We start from the raw sequence: 14,975 nt of genomic DNA on the forward strand, positions 1-14,975 counted from the left end.
AGTTAATTGACATTAAAATTAATTATATAACATAGAGATTTTATTATTCCTTAATGTTGTTACGTTATTTTCTGACACCAGTTGTTTACGTTATTTTCTTTTCTTTACGTTACGTACGGGGTTCGTGAGGATTTGGAATGAATAACGACAACACTTCTTGATGAAGTGTCAAAACACACTTTATTGGCCAGTATTCCCAGGACAGCTCCGAAATCACGTTTACAGTCGTTGAAGAACTACTATATACACGCTGACACAGCGTCATAGCCTCCAGTTTATCAGGCTATCACGGTTGTGACAGCTTCACGGCAAAGCACTAGAGTACAGCTCCCGACTCTGCTTGGTCGTTCTCGGAACTCCACGTACTCTCCGGACTCTCCACGCTACAACTGGTGATGCACTCGACGACACACAGAGCACAGCTCCCGACTCTTCGGTTCAGTCGTTCCCGGAGCTCAACATGCTCTCTTGACGATGCACTAACCGCGATACACTACGAGATTCTTTCGGTGCACTCGACGACCCACTCAGCACTCGCTGCCCGGCTGTCAACTCGCTCGACTCCGCAGGGATTGACTCGCTAGACGAGACACCAACTCGATACTAACTATCAGCTTGCTAGCCGAGGCACTTACACATACAAACTGATTGCGAACCAGCAGAGTTTATATAGCTTTCGGCTTGTGTTCGAGAACATTCTGGGCTAAAGCGGTAAGAATTCGCTTTCGCTTCAGAAGATTCTCCATCCGTCCATGGTATACCGCCAATTTTGTCGCCAAATGGACGATTTTTCGCCAAATTTGGCAATCCTGCCTTCCCTTGCCATTTTATGGCAACCCTAAACCTGCTTTGCGGAGAAGCCATGTTACCGCGCCTGGACATTTCGTAACAATATTTTGAAGTAAAATTAATATGGCGAAATTATTCACTTTGTTAGAGAGTGGGTTTCGTCATTTTTGCCATGGAGGTTAGAATAGGTAAAGTAAGAATGACGTCGCAAAATTGAAGATAAGGAAACGTTAGCAACGGGATGTAAGTCTTTCATGGCCGCCATACAGGGTACCAGTAAGACTACGAAACATACTGTTAAATAAAATTACACTGAATTTGAAAGCAAATGTCAACGTCCACAGGCTCAGAAAAGTGTTTTTAGGCATAATTTGCGTAAAATACAATTGAAACTTCCAGTGATCTTCCAGGTTTTGCCATGTATACATTTGTGCTACAATGACCATTTACAGATTTTCAGGTACCTAGATTTTAATAACTTTGAAAAACTTATTTGCAGTCCTTGTGATTTTTGTATATACTAAGTAAAAAATATTTTATGTTAAATATTAAAATTAGAACGGGAGACTTATAAACATGCAAACAACGCCGATTAATATGTAAACAAAGTCCGTTTACGGCAGCGGCCATAATGAGATCATGACGTCATACCGTGACGTTTCATGGCTTCATTTTCATTCCACGGGATATGCCATGGAAATTTATTATAACCTTCATGGGATATATGGAGAAGGCTTACTCCATCTATTACAACCTCTATGATTTTTGCTTTGGGAAAAAGTACTGAGACTGATGCCACATATTTCGTCCTAAAATTTAGTTTTGTTATATATCTTCCGTCTTCATGCCTTATTTCGTTAATTAATATTCACTTGAGATGAGTTCATCAACTTATCAGCTGCTTTAATCTTTAAAAAAAAGTATGTGACGTCATTCGCTGCTAAATGCATGTTAACGGATAATGTCAAAGGAAAGAAAACAGACTGCAAGGATGCGACAATTAAAAAAAAGGAAGCAAAATATTGCGTCATGCAAAACGTCACTGAAAAGTTTCGTCAAACCCTGGAAATAGAAGTTTATCCTATCTTATGTCACTCTTATTATGGGCTTACATTGAAATGAGGAGGAAGCAATGTTTAAAAGGATTGTTTATAAGCTATCCTGAAATTTCTCTTTCTATCTTACGCGGTAAGTAGGTTAGCAAGGACGGGTTTAGGTGTAGAAGAAATATGAAAAAATATAAGACAATCCTTTATGCGAAATATCAAGTACACGAAAATTGTTGTTTTCAGTGAGAATCATGTAAAAAATCTTTAATTAAATCTTAATCTGACTTTATCTAAACATATACGTAGAATTTTTATTCTATAAATTTGTAAATATGCGTAAACATATATATGTCAGTTATTCTTAAGCACCTCGAAAGAAATTTCTTTGGCTTTCCCGAGGGCCTCCCGCTCTTCCTCTACCACCAACCTCTCGAGAGGACTTTCGGCTCGCCGCATATTTAGAGTTCCCCAAGTCTTCAAGTAATGTTAATTTGCAATGAAATAATATAGCAAAACTTTATGTACCATTTGACTTTGCCATTTTAAATATAAGATTTTTTTGTTTTGTAATTTTAATTTCTGGGAGGGGGGATAATTTCTTAAAACATTAAAGTAACAACTGCTCAGCTTAAAACTGTTTCAGCTATTAAACTGGAATCTACGTACTAATAGTTATACTTTTTTTATTATTTTTATTTTTATCTTTGTAAAACTGCAATTTCAAGCTTTTCAATGCATTAAAAAAAATTTTTAATTTTTCAGATTTTATTTATTTATTTATTTATTTATTTTAAAGCTCTTAAACTAGCAGAGAAAGATAAAGTTTTCTTACACAAAAGAAGACATTTTTGTTGATTCTGTAGATTTTAGTAAAGAAAACTAGTTATAATATTTCAGTTTTCATTTGAAAGATTTTCATACCCCAAATGATTATTTCTGAAGTCAATACCTAACTTTAAGTAGCATTTTTATTATAAATACATGTTTTAATATTTCATTCTTGAGGAAGAATACATTTTTAGATTTTTTTTTTTTTTTTTTTTTTTTTTTTTTTTTTTAAGAAATCATTTGAACAGTGTAAGATCAATCAAAAAACAAATTATGTAAAATGAAAACTAGATCCACCTTTGTGTCTGATTTATAAAAATCATGTAAATTTATCTAAAATTTATTTTTTAACCTTGAACTCTTTTATTTATAAAGTAGAAAAACGTTAAATTTCAAAGAAAATTTCACAAATAATTTTTTATTGGACAAAATAATCTGTGTTCCCTGCTTTTGAAATTATCCACAATGTTATCTGAACAATACCTGTTTTCCGATTTATTATTTGCATATTTATTTTCTTTCCTAGTCTGAAGAACTTTTTTAATGCAGTGAATCTATATAATATATAGCTGTATTATATACTTCGTTTATTTATACTAATATAAACACCCATTATATATTGGCCAAAAACACTGAGCATTAGTAGTTTCATTCTGTTTTCTTAGTTCCTCCCCCCCCACAACAAAACATAATCTTTGAGAGTTGAATAAACTCTTCACAATCGCAAGTAAAGTAACAATTACCCCCTTTTTTTAAATGAAGCGACAAATGCTATAGCTGAGGGTTAAATTGTGAAAAAATTAAAAATTAAACAACCTTATCAATATTTGAGTAGCCTAGCAGGTAATATCACATATTGTTTAAAGGTGAAGCTTCAGAATTGTTATTTTGCAGAAAAGGACGCACTGGGTTACACACTATTATTGATCTTGAGAAAAATCGAGTTATGGCACCTGCAAAATAATTCTCATAGCTTCAGCTTATAAAATGGATAATCTATGTACTTCTAGTCAGTAAAGAAAAAAAAAAAAAAAAAAAAAAAACGCCCACCAGCAGTCGAGCGGTAAAGACGCTGAACACTGGTAGTTCGGTCCGAAGTTCGAATCCTGTGAACGAGCTGGCTGCATGGGCGTTTTCGTGGTTTTCCCATAGAAAGTCCTCTACGAAAGCATCCCTCTCTTTAGGCAGATAGCCGTCGTGTGCTTTGCCACGACTGGATAATCCAACCCAATCCAGTAAAAAATCTATACATGCGTATAACTGAAAGCAGCAAAAAGAAGGTAGATTCTTGGATTTGGCGTAGAGCTGATTCATGACATCGAAACCTGGCAATGAGTTTCGTCGATTAATGGATTGGGCACAATTTTATAAATTTCTTTTTACAGAGCTTTATAAAACAACACGTTACATAACTCGACAATGCTTTTGTAAGAAATGCATGTCATTGATAGATTTACAATTTGTCCAGCAGTGCAATGTCTGTGCAAATTTATTGCTTCCTATAATTTATTGTACTGTAATGTTATCAGACCAAACTCACATAGTTGTTATTAGTAAAAGCGTCTTTATAGGAAAATATTGTGGGAAAAATTTAAATATAAGTTTATTTAAATTATTAAAAATTTAAAAATAAATTTTTCATAATAAATGATTTAGGCTCATCTCAAAGAAGATAGCACCTTTTCTCTTTCGGCTGATAAATGACGAAACAAAGTCTAGAAAATATACCCAAGAAGAAATTCAGATTCATACTTTTGGCGTGGATGATGATACAATTTAAATATAGTACAGTTTTACTGTTTTGCATCGTAAGAGGATATAAGTTGTAAGAGAATATATTAAAGTTCTCATTTTAATCATTATTATCCCGGATTAAAATCGATAGAATACTGTAAAATTAAAGCATTCTAAAAATTACGTTGTAGAGACATTAGGTTATTTTAAACAGGAGACGTCAAAAGTGAGCAATGCCCTCTCCGGAACTCGAACCACGGATCTCTCAAATACGCGCCGAGTGTGCTACCATTACACCACGAAGGTATGCACAAAGGGAGGAGAAAATACCTTGTAACGTTAAGTAGAAAAAATAAGCATAAAATATGTAAATGTAAAATAGCAAAACATTCATGCATAATTATGGTTTTACTGTAAATAAATACTTAGCTCTTCAGTATCTTCTCTACGAGATAATATAATTCCATGTAGATACAATGACCAATTAAATCAGGACAATTACACGCAGAACTACAAGTTGAACTAATGTTTAAAAAAAAAAAAAAAGCGGAAATATTTCTAATTTATTACCATAAGGATTTTAGAACGTTCAGTTTTAGAACTTTTTAAAGAGGGAAGAGAAAAATGAATAATTCCTTGCGTGGTCATAAAGACAGCTGAAATTTCTTCGTAGCAATGCAAATAAAAAACACTTCAGCAACAATAAAAATAATTAACAATGAAAAAATTAAAAACAAGTTCAGAATTACTTGCATAGCGCTGCTTCAATGTGACGCAGGTGGTGGAGTAGGATTAAACACTCATTTGAACTGAAAATGAAAACACACGGAAAAAAAAAAAAAAAAAAGTATTTACATAATATAAGAAAGGCGAAATTTGTGTGTACGTATTTAATAGTGAGCTTTAAAAAAACTTTTATGCATGTAATAATGAAAAAATAATTATACCTACATGGAACTTAATGAAAGTGCTAACATTAGAAATGTATTTTTATTGTTTACCGGAGAATAATAATTACCGCATTTTCTCGAGCATTTTCCCCATTTTTTAAATAATTTTATCATCCGGAAATCAGGAAGGGAAAATTATGCAAGTTTAATTTCCGAAGAATGAGGTTGCTGCAAGAACATACGCATGAAAAGTAGTGATGGATAAACTACTGGTAACTATGGTAATATTATTTCTTACCAAGAAACCTACATTCCAATAAAAAAATACCTTTATATTAGTATTGCAATATCTGACGCATATTGAGCCGATATCTGGCGGTTATGAGCAAGCCCCAGGGGCACCTCACATGAATGAGTCTTGACCCCAGTCCTCAAGTGGGACATCGGAGAAACGAAAGGAAAGGAGACCCGAAAAAAGACGGATTTCAAAAGATCGAATATTTCAGCAGTAGATAAGGCTACATTGAGTTGGAACATAAATAATAGAAGTAAGGCGAAATCACATGTTTTGGAAGTTTTATTAAGTGTGAGAACACCTGCCACGTGCAGATAACTCCACGAAGAATGTGCGCAAAATATGTTTTAAATAATAAATGCAAGTGAAAATAAAACGACTGAAATGCTAATACAAACAAAAAAAAAAAAAAAAAAAAAAAATACAAACTGAATACAGTGAATAAAATAAAATGAATCAAAGAAATACAATTTACCAGTAAACGAGCTCTCGGAGAAAACTACGTAAAAGAGGAAGAAGAAAATTTTGCGAATATTTTTAAAATTTTCAAGGCCTGACGCTGAAAAGTTAGGCGAGGTTAAAGAAATAATGCCATATTTCACTAAAATATCTTATTCTTTAATAACTAAGGAAATAAAGTTAAATATAGGAGCTGTTAGGAAGCAATCAGCGTTAGTGGCGGCCTAAGTGAGCTACGTGGCATGTGACCTGCTAACTATCACATTTAACATGACATAAAAATTTTAATTTATTTTTGAAGTTAATACTAGAAATTCCTTAATGAGCTGAAAGATTTAAATCTATACGTAAGTACTTTCTTTTATGTCTTTTTACGTTTGATACATCTAACTGATGTATTCCATACTACCTAATTTCTGTCATCGTATTTATTATTTTTGTTGAAAAAGTCCTCTATGTCGTTTCTACTCAACGAAACCTAATGGAAGTTGTAGTGTGAAAAGGACTCTTCCATTGATTACTTGCAAATACTAATTAAAATTCATTGTTGATTATTAAATAAGGAATAAAATGCAAGAAGATTAACTTATTTTCTGTTTTTACCGAAGAAATCACAAGCAATTGTTCTGTAACAGTCATGTATACAAAGAGAAAGAGTTTTGTTTGACTCCAGTTTGATTGGATGTTAAAAATTTCAGTTCTCAAATTTTAGCATTATTATTGGCTGAAACTTCATGTCAGTATCTGCGTCTTTAGCATTACATAAAATCATGTGGCAAAGTTTAATTTTGAAATGACGCAGTTTAGGGAGAGATTTATTATAAGCACTTTTAGGATTGAAAGAGAAAATAACTGGATTAAATAAGAAAAAAAAAAAAAAAAAAACTTAAAGGGGCTGTAACAAATTTAAATTAGAATTTTGCTTTACATATTATCTTACTTACATATATGTATGTATGTATGAAATGTAACAGGATACAATAGGAAATGTCACAATGCAGATTTGTTTATGGTAACGACAATGTAACTATTTCTAAAGCAATATTATGTTTGCTTGATAAATAGAGTTAAGTTTGCATTTAATCTTACTTTTTGTTTTAATGTAAATAATTTAGATATTTGGTATTAACTTATTTCTTCAACCATTTTAAAAACGGAGAGAGGGTTTCATAAATTCGACTAATGAAAAGCGGCAGCATCAACGATTGTAATGAACTGTTGTCATTTTTAATGTGCATTACTCTTCTGAATTTATTGTTGTTGCTATGACTTTTATCACTTGCCTGACATAAACATCAGAACAAGCCCATGAAATTCATCTTGGCAAGGAGTGCAAGGTAGCTCCTGTTTTCGGCAACAGCTTTGAGCACCCTGCTCCCAGTTTTGAAACGCCCCAGGGGGATGGATCCAAGGTCTCCCACACCTCTTCTCGTACCACAACCTCTCGAGAGGACTTTCGGCTCTCCACATATTTAGAGTGCCCCCATGCCTCACATACACTATACGTTTATAAACATCCATGCCTTCTCCGGGATTCAAATCCGAGCCCTTCGGTTCGGCAGTCAGTAGATGGTTGGCCGACTATCCACTATCTACTATAACCACTATTCCGGTCGGGCGGCTTTCTCGAACCAAGACTGGGTTAACATCCAGAGGAACTGGACGGGCTGGATTCAGCTAATAAAAATATATATATTAAAAAAAAAAAAAAAAAAAAAAAAAAAAAACGAAGTAGAGTAGAAAGATGCTAAATAGGAAACATGTAAATATATGTAACATTTATTTTAAATGTGAAATAAAATACATTTAAAGATCTGTAACATATATTTTAAATGTAAAATAGAATACATGTAAATATATTCTGTCTTGCATATGTATGCATGTAAATCATATATTGTACATTTTAATTTCTTTATTATTTACTCAATATGCATGGGACGTAATTGCTCATTGGTCTTTATGCTTTCTGTAAAATTAAATTTTGTGTCTTTATTAATTTAAATATTCGCACAAAATGAGCTTTCTTTTAGTAACCATTCGCGTTCTTTACATAGTTCTTACATAGGATTTTAAGTAACCCTTCGCGTTCTTTACAGGGAAAAAATTTTTATCCTTGACGTTAATTTTAACTCTAACTAAGCAGTCTAATTGCGACCACAGCCCATCATGATAATCAAAAAATACCTGAACTTTCTGTTGACTTTTTCTTTAAACCAAATGTATATTTTTTTGTTTACGTATTATTTATTTGTAACATAATATATATTTGTTATTTATTTTTTATTTATTTTTCTAAGCACACACCTAGTATTATTACAACAATTTATTATTATTTTTTTTTATTTTTTATTTTTATTTTTTAAAGTTAAACGCATCATTTTGCATTTAATTTTTCTACTGGATTTTCTACCTTAAATGAGAAATTTATTTTTCATTTCAGTAAAACAAACACATAATCTGTTTTTATTCAACTAAAATTTAAATTAAATCATTATTTCTTTGTGGTTATAAAGTAATAATCTTTGAATAAATGATGTACTACATTGATTTAAGGTACTAAAGTATTTTTTGTATTACATTTCAAATAATTGAAAAAAATTAAGAACGAGAAAAATAAACTGAGAAACTGAATGTTACGTGGTTGGAAAGAGCAAAAGTTTCGGTTCATTGGAGTTTTTCTGTGCCATCATTTTGTTATTAAGCGTGGTTTCTGTCATCACTGCATAATACCTAAAATCATGGATTATGCCATCAGTAATGAAACTTGGAATTCACTATTTTTTCTCCTTCTTGTTAATATTATTAAAAAAAATTCCTATATAATTTCCATGAAAAAGACAGCAGATATGTCCCTTGTATTTTGTCAAGCCTTTGGAAAAGGTTAAAAATAATAGTTGAGCCATTGTTGACAGTTTTTGTTCAGATTAGTCAGGTTAAAATGGGTTGAGTTTCGGGAACCCAAAAGGCCTTTCTGTGGAATGAGCCCTCAACCAATCCAAAGTTGTAGGAACAGAACAGTTAGACATTCGCCTACAAGAGAGCCTTAGAGGAGGAGCTCAAGAAAAGAAGAACCTGTCTAACTGCTGGATTTGAACTTTTTTATTTACTTCACTAATGGGCTACTCTGGTTTGCCGTATGAACAAAAAAAAGTCTGCCGTCCATAAATTTATTAAAATTTAGAAATGTAATTGCAGTTACAATGCATATTCAAGTGAAATGGTAAACATAAAAGCTATGGTATGCCTATACGAGAATATACGTAATATAAAAAATTAAAAAAAAAATATTAAAATTAGAGTACAAATTAAATAGCACCAATTTAATTTGTACTCTAATCAAGAGATTTAAAACTGAAAACAGCAAAAGAAATTCTCTTGCATTAGTTTATTGAGGAAGACAATGTTTATATACATGTGCCAGATTCCATTCTTTAACATCGGATATTAAACTCCAGGTATACGAATTTTTGCATTTTGAAATTTTATCTACAGTATTATAAAAAGGCTAAAGCAATTTTTCCCCATTCTGCTAAAATTGGGTTTTAAAAAAAAGTATAATGTTCAAAATTAAAATTTATCTATTTCATTTCAGTAAGGTGAAGGTAGTTGAAATGTTTTTATGACAAAGTAATTATATTTTAGATGTGTTATGAATACAGTTGCCGTATCACAGAACACTCGTGAGCTTTCTAAACAAGGAGCTAGAAGCTTTCGTATAATGTGCATGGGACCAACTGTATTTGTTAAAAAATTATTATGAATCCAAATCATTAGAGAGGAAAAAAAAAAAAAAAAAACATTTCGTGGGAGGGGGAGGAAACTTTGGGTTAAAAGATCAAAAATATTTTAAAACTTTATTCTTTAGAACTCTTAAAATATTCTTTAGAATTTTCGATAGATAATTTTGCGAGCTGAAGATAATATTCTGTACAATATTGCCACTGCTCGCTTTCAAATCGTTGAGTATTTTAATCAAAAATTCGTTAAAGTCTTACAAAATGCTAGATAGATAATAAAACAAATTCCAAATTTCAAATTCGGGCTTTCAGATGCGTATATTCGGGTGGAGAACTACGTTATTCAAAATTTGATGTCCCTAGGTACCATTGTTTTTTTAACAATGCTGGAAATATACATGCACTTATACATATTCCTCATTATTTAATTTCTGTAAATATATTACAGGGGGATAATATTTGACGGCAACAATTTGAAAAGTGATTCGACGCAAAATGCAGTTTCGAGACTAATAGCCCTGATTGGCTAACGCCCCTTTGGGCTAAAAAAAAAGACAGAGAGATTAACAAGCAAAATCCTAAATGTTAGTTTCCTAATAAAAATAATTGCTCCGATACTCGTAAAATTTGCCGGCTAGTAATCGGGAGGTCTAGGATACGAATCCCGTAACTTTAATACAATCTCTGAACACAGTCAATCCTACTTATTTAAATATTCGTTTAGCTTTTTTTAATCGCTTTGTTAAGTTTTAATATGTTTAAAATTCGAACAGTACTTACTTGGAAATTTATGTGATTATTAAATTCGGTTTTGTAATATTGTTGTTATGGTCAGTCATATTAAATTCTTTTAATACAGATTTTTTTAACATTATTATTTTATTGAGACTTCGCTTAAAAATGATGAGTAGTAGAATCAGAGAATGCACAACGGCAAACTAGAAATCAGGCAAAACTTATCAACTGAGAAAATCTTGCTGTTATTTTTCGAAAAGAATATTTGGGGATTAACTGTTGTGATACCAAAATGTAAATGAAGATATGACAAAGCGATACATAGAAATGTATTCATCGAGTTCATTTACTTTCCATGTCGCAATTTCCTAGCTCTTTTTTTAAAAATATTCTGGAGCAAGCAATCAATCAGAGACTTTACATGCAAAATTTCTTGGCTTCAATTAGGAACTGAATGTGAAACTCATCTATTATCCGAAAAACAATTTCTTCATTGAAACCCCTGAATCATCTTATTAAATTACATACTGATATGAAAACAAAACACTACAAAATTTAAAAGTACGATGCTTTGAAATAAGCAGCATATTAAAAAAAAATGTGATTAAGTAAAATACTCAAGTGCAATTCTGGAAATAAATTTAAAAATTAATTTAATTACAAGAAACTCATTTTGAGACTGTGATACTTCTGTTTGACAAGGGTTGCATCAACACTGCAGTTTCGCCTTGAGTAGAGAAAAATAAATTCGCATCGACTGATATTCTCAATGGAAAATATTGACAATTTTATAAGACGTTGTCTCCTAACTTTACGAAAGTCTTCGTGGTGTTAAACTGTAGCACGCTGGATGTGTTTTCGAGAGGTCCAAAGATCGAATTCCGGATAGGACATTGCGGATTTCTTCGTTTTTCTTTCTTCGAAAAATTCGAATAACTCTACAGTTTAGTTTACTTGATTGCTGAAAACCATGACTATGACGCCATAGCCTTGAGGATCCGGTTTTGAATTGGTATCTGAAAAAAATTTAAACTTCAAATGCTGAAGAATTATTAACAAAATGCATTGTACGCCAAATGTAGTAGTTTTGTTTTCAAAACATACTACTATTTATAAAAACAAAGTACCTTACCAAAAATTTCAGCTTTTTCATTATCTTCAGCATAATCCAAAATAAACCTCTCCTCCGCTACTCTCATCGGCATAGTAGTTTGTGTTCGAATCCTGAAGAAGACTTGGATGTTCCTTAAGTGGACCGTATCTTTTCCGTACGGAGAAAAATAAGAAACACGGCAAGCTGAAAATCCTCTCCAGTAGTTAACTAGTAGATAAAGAAGGGCTGGACCCAGGGCCAGTCCTAGCAGAGGTGCAGCGCCTAAAAGTACGCGAACGGTCAAAATCGGGGGCATTTTTTGAGAATTTTTTTCAAATTTTGGGCAGGCAATCTTAGGAAAGTACCCAGATAGCCAATAGCCTAGGAACGCTCTGCTTGGACTCATAGGTATTTTTCTTTAAGCTTTGGCTTAAATGAGAAGAGTTGAACTTTCACCTGTCCGATGCTCAGGGCCTACTTTCTAACAATAGGCGAAATTCTGCACTCCTGACAATGATAAAATTCATACATTTGCTCTGATGTTACTGGTGACATAAGTTACAGCACAATAAGCCTCATTACCGCTAACGCTCATAATTTTTCCATCACTGGATTTACTCTTACTTGGGGTAATCATATTGTTACGGTTTTTTTTTCTCCTAACGACGACAGCACTTAATGGAACATCGAAACACACTTTATTTACGAATATTTATCAGAACAGCTCCAAAACACTTTTATAGTCGTCGAAGATCTACTATAAACACGCTGGAACAATCAGCGACACAGCCTTCACACTGTCAGGCGATAACGGTGGAGACAGCTTCACTGCAAAACACCAGAGTGCAGCTCCCGACTCTGCTTGGTCGTTCTCGGAACTCCACGTACTCTCGAGACTCTCCACGCTACAACTCGCGATGCACTCGACGACACACAGAGCACAGCTCCCGACTCTTCGGTTCAGTCGTTCCCGGAGCTCAACACGCTCTCTCGACGATGCACTAACCGCGATACACTACGAGACTCTTTCGGTGAACTCGACGACCCATTCGGCTCTCGCTGCCCGGCTGTCAACTCGATCGACTCCGCAGGGATTGACTCGCTAGACGAGACACCAACTCGATACTAACTCTCCGCGTACCAGCAGGATTTATATAGCTTTTGGCTGGTGTTCGAGAACATTCTGGGCTAAACCAGTAAGAATTCGTTCCAGAAGGTTCTCCGTCCATCCATGGTATATCGCCAAACGGGCGATTTCTCGCCAAATGCGGCAACACTGCCTTCTCTTGCCATTTTATGGCAACCCTAAATCTTCTTTGCGGGGAAGCTATCTCACCGCGCCTGTACATTTCGTAACAATATGATAAAAATGTAAATGTCTTTCCAAGTATTTTTTGTGATGCCGAATTTTGGAAAATATCTTTTCATTTTAAATATAAAATGTGACTAGTTTTTAGTATTGTAATAAAAATCTGCAAAAGATTTCCTTCAGATAAACTGTTTCCAGAACAATAACTTGAGATTACTTGCAGTCACAGAATATAAGCTCAAATTTTCCAGTATAGGCATTTTGTCTCGTTTGCGCCGAGTTAAAAACAGTGGTCATTAAAATGATCACATTACATAGAATAATGGCTGCTAACTTTATTTCATTTCGTAAGCCAACTATTGAAAATGAATAATAAAATTACATGTATAACTAATTGTAAAACATTTTGTTCAGTTTTTGTTTCAGCGTTTATAAACGCCAACATTGATAAAGGTCCATATTGAATAAAGCCTATATCTAAATCACTTATAACAATATTTCTGATTATGCAAGCAAGTTCTTTCATAATCATTGTAGGATACTTTATCTCTTTCGCTGAAACAAAAGTTCGGTTATTATTCTTTCTGCATATTAAATTCAATACACATAAAATTTTCCCTTATCAGATTTATTTCATGTTTAGATAAAATAACTAAATAGAAATAGGTAATTATTTATATTTTTAATTGAATTTAATTTGAAAACAAATGTATTTAAAAATTTTAGTTAATTGTTTTATAGAGAGTTTAGAAATTAATGCCTTTTATTTTGCTGAGAACATTTCTCTAAAATTTAGTGAGTTTAAAAGTGATCAAGTTAATAGGTGAATTAATTTTTCTGAAAAGCTTTAATACAAATCTCCTTTCTCTAAGAGAGAAAAACCGTAATTAGCAATTAAATCTTTTTTAAAGTGATATTTGTAAAATTATGCACGTGTGTTTTTTTAGAATCCACCACTGATATCTTTCTCTGCAAGAATTTGAAAGCGGATGCAATAAAATACCTTTTTCTAAACGAATTTGCGATCTGTTCCTTAGACCTCGGATCCCGAACGCCTCTCTTCATGAAAGTTTCGGTTTAACAAGTAACAAATTATCTGAATAAAAAATTCTACGGATCACAAACGCTCTCTCAAGCTCCAAACACTCAAGTCGACAACGTACGATTTTCAAAGATGTTTTGAAGTAACCCGGACCACAGAATTAACAATCAGGCATTTCCAAAATTACAATTTTAATATTTTCCATTTCTGACGTCCCACTAACGGAAGCCGCAGCAAGTAAGTGACTTGCAAGATCATGACTTCGGCCTGGAAGAAATTACCGCCAGATTATGTTGCAAATGGAGACTTCCAGGGTTCTGATACTGAGGAATTCTTTATTATCTATGGTATTGTGTCTATAGGCAAAACCATGGGCTAGAAAGTTCCAATAAAGACGTGGAGTTGTTATATGAGCAGCGTTTCTCATCATGTTTTGTCCCATGCACCCCTTTAACCGTTGCTAGGAAACATTTTCTCCCTTTCGTTTCCCAAACTCCAAAAATACATATGCATTTATTTAAATTTTGCTTACTTTTAATTTGTTTTATAAATTAAACAACAAAAGTATAGAAGATGTTGATAAATCCCAAAACTTGAGTAAAGGAAGTCTTTTATATTTATACACTAAATCTAAGTACTTAACAGCTAAATCTGATCGCATTACCTCCGTGAAACTATGAAATTCTCCTCCAGGGAAAAATTTACTGTGCTTGAAAACCCCTGTACTAGAGAATCATAAAAAAAAAAAAAAAAAAAAAAAAAAAAAAAACTCAGCAAGAAAGAATAACAACTTTAGAGGCAGCCGCTTGTGGAAAAAAGTTTTCAGAAGAGGAAGAATTAAAAAATGAATATTAGTTCACGGATCCGCGAAATTCATGCAAAATGCGATTTTCACGTAATGATATTGCTCTGATAAAACAATCAAAAGCTACAGCATAAGTGTTCCCAATGACAGTGCTGAGTCTCATTTTAGAATCATTTTAAAACATAGACAAGAAAAGGTACTGGACTAATT

General features: G+C 33.0%; 1 protein-coding gene and 1 long non-coding RNA gene across 4 annotated transcripts in view; one reads left to right on the forward strand and one right to left on the reverse strand.

The window, feature by feature from the left end:
* LOC146995135 (uncharacterized) overlaps positions 1-14,975 on the reverse strand; it is a 427,109-nt gene that overhangs the window by 172,300 nt on the left and 239,834 nt on the right. The window lies entirely within an intron of this gene.
* The window catches only part of LOC118182910 (uncharacterized), a 353,090-nt gene that overhangs the window by 81,598 nt on the left and 256,517 nt on the right, over positions 1-14,975 (forward strand). The window lies entirely within an intron of this gene.

Source organism: Stegodyphus dumicola, chromosome 10, assembly GCF_044657685.1.
Source record: "Stegodyphus dumicola isolate Sdum_Otavi_A_Nest chromosome 10, ASM4465768v1".
Taxonomy (NCBI): Eukaryota; Metazoa; Arthropoda; class Arachnida; order Araneae; family Eresidae; genus Stegodyphus; species Stegodyphus dumicola.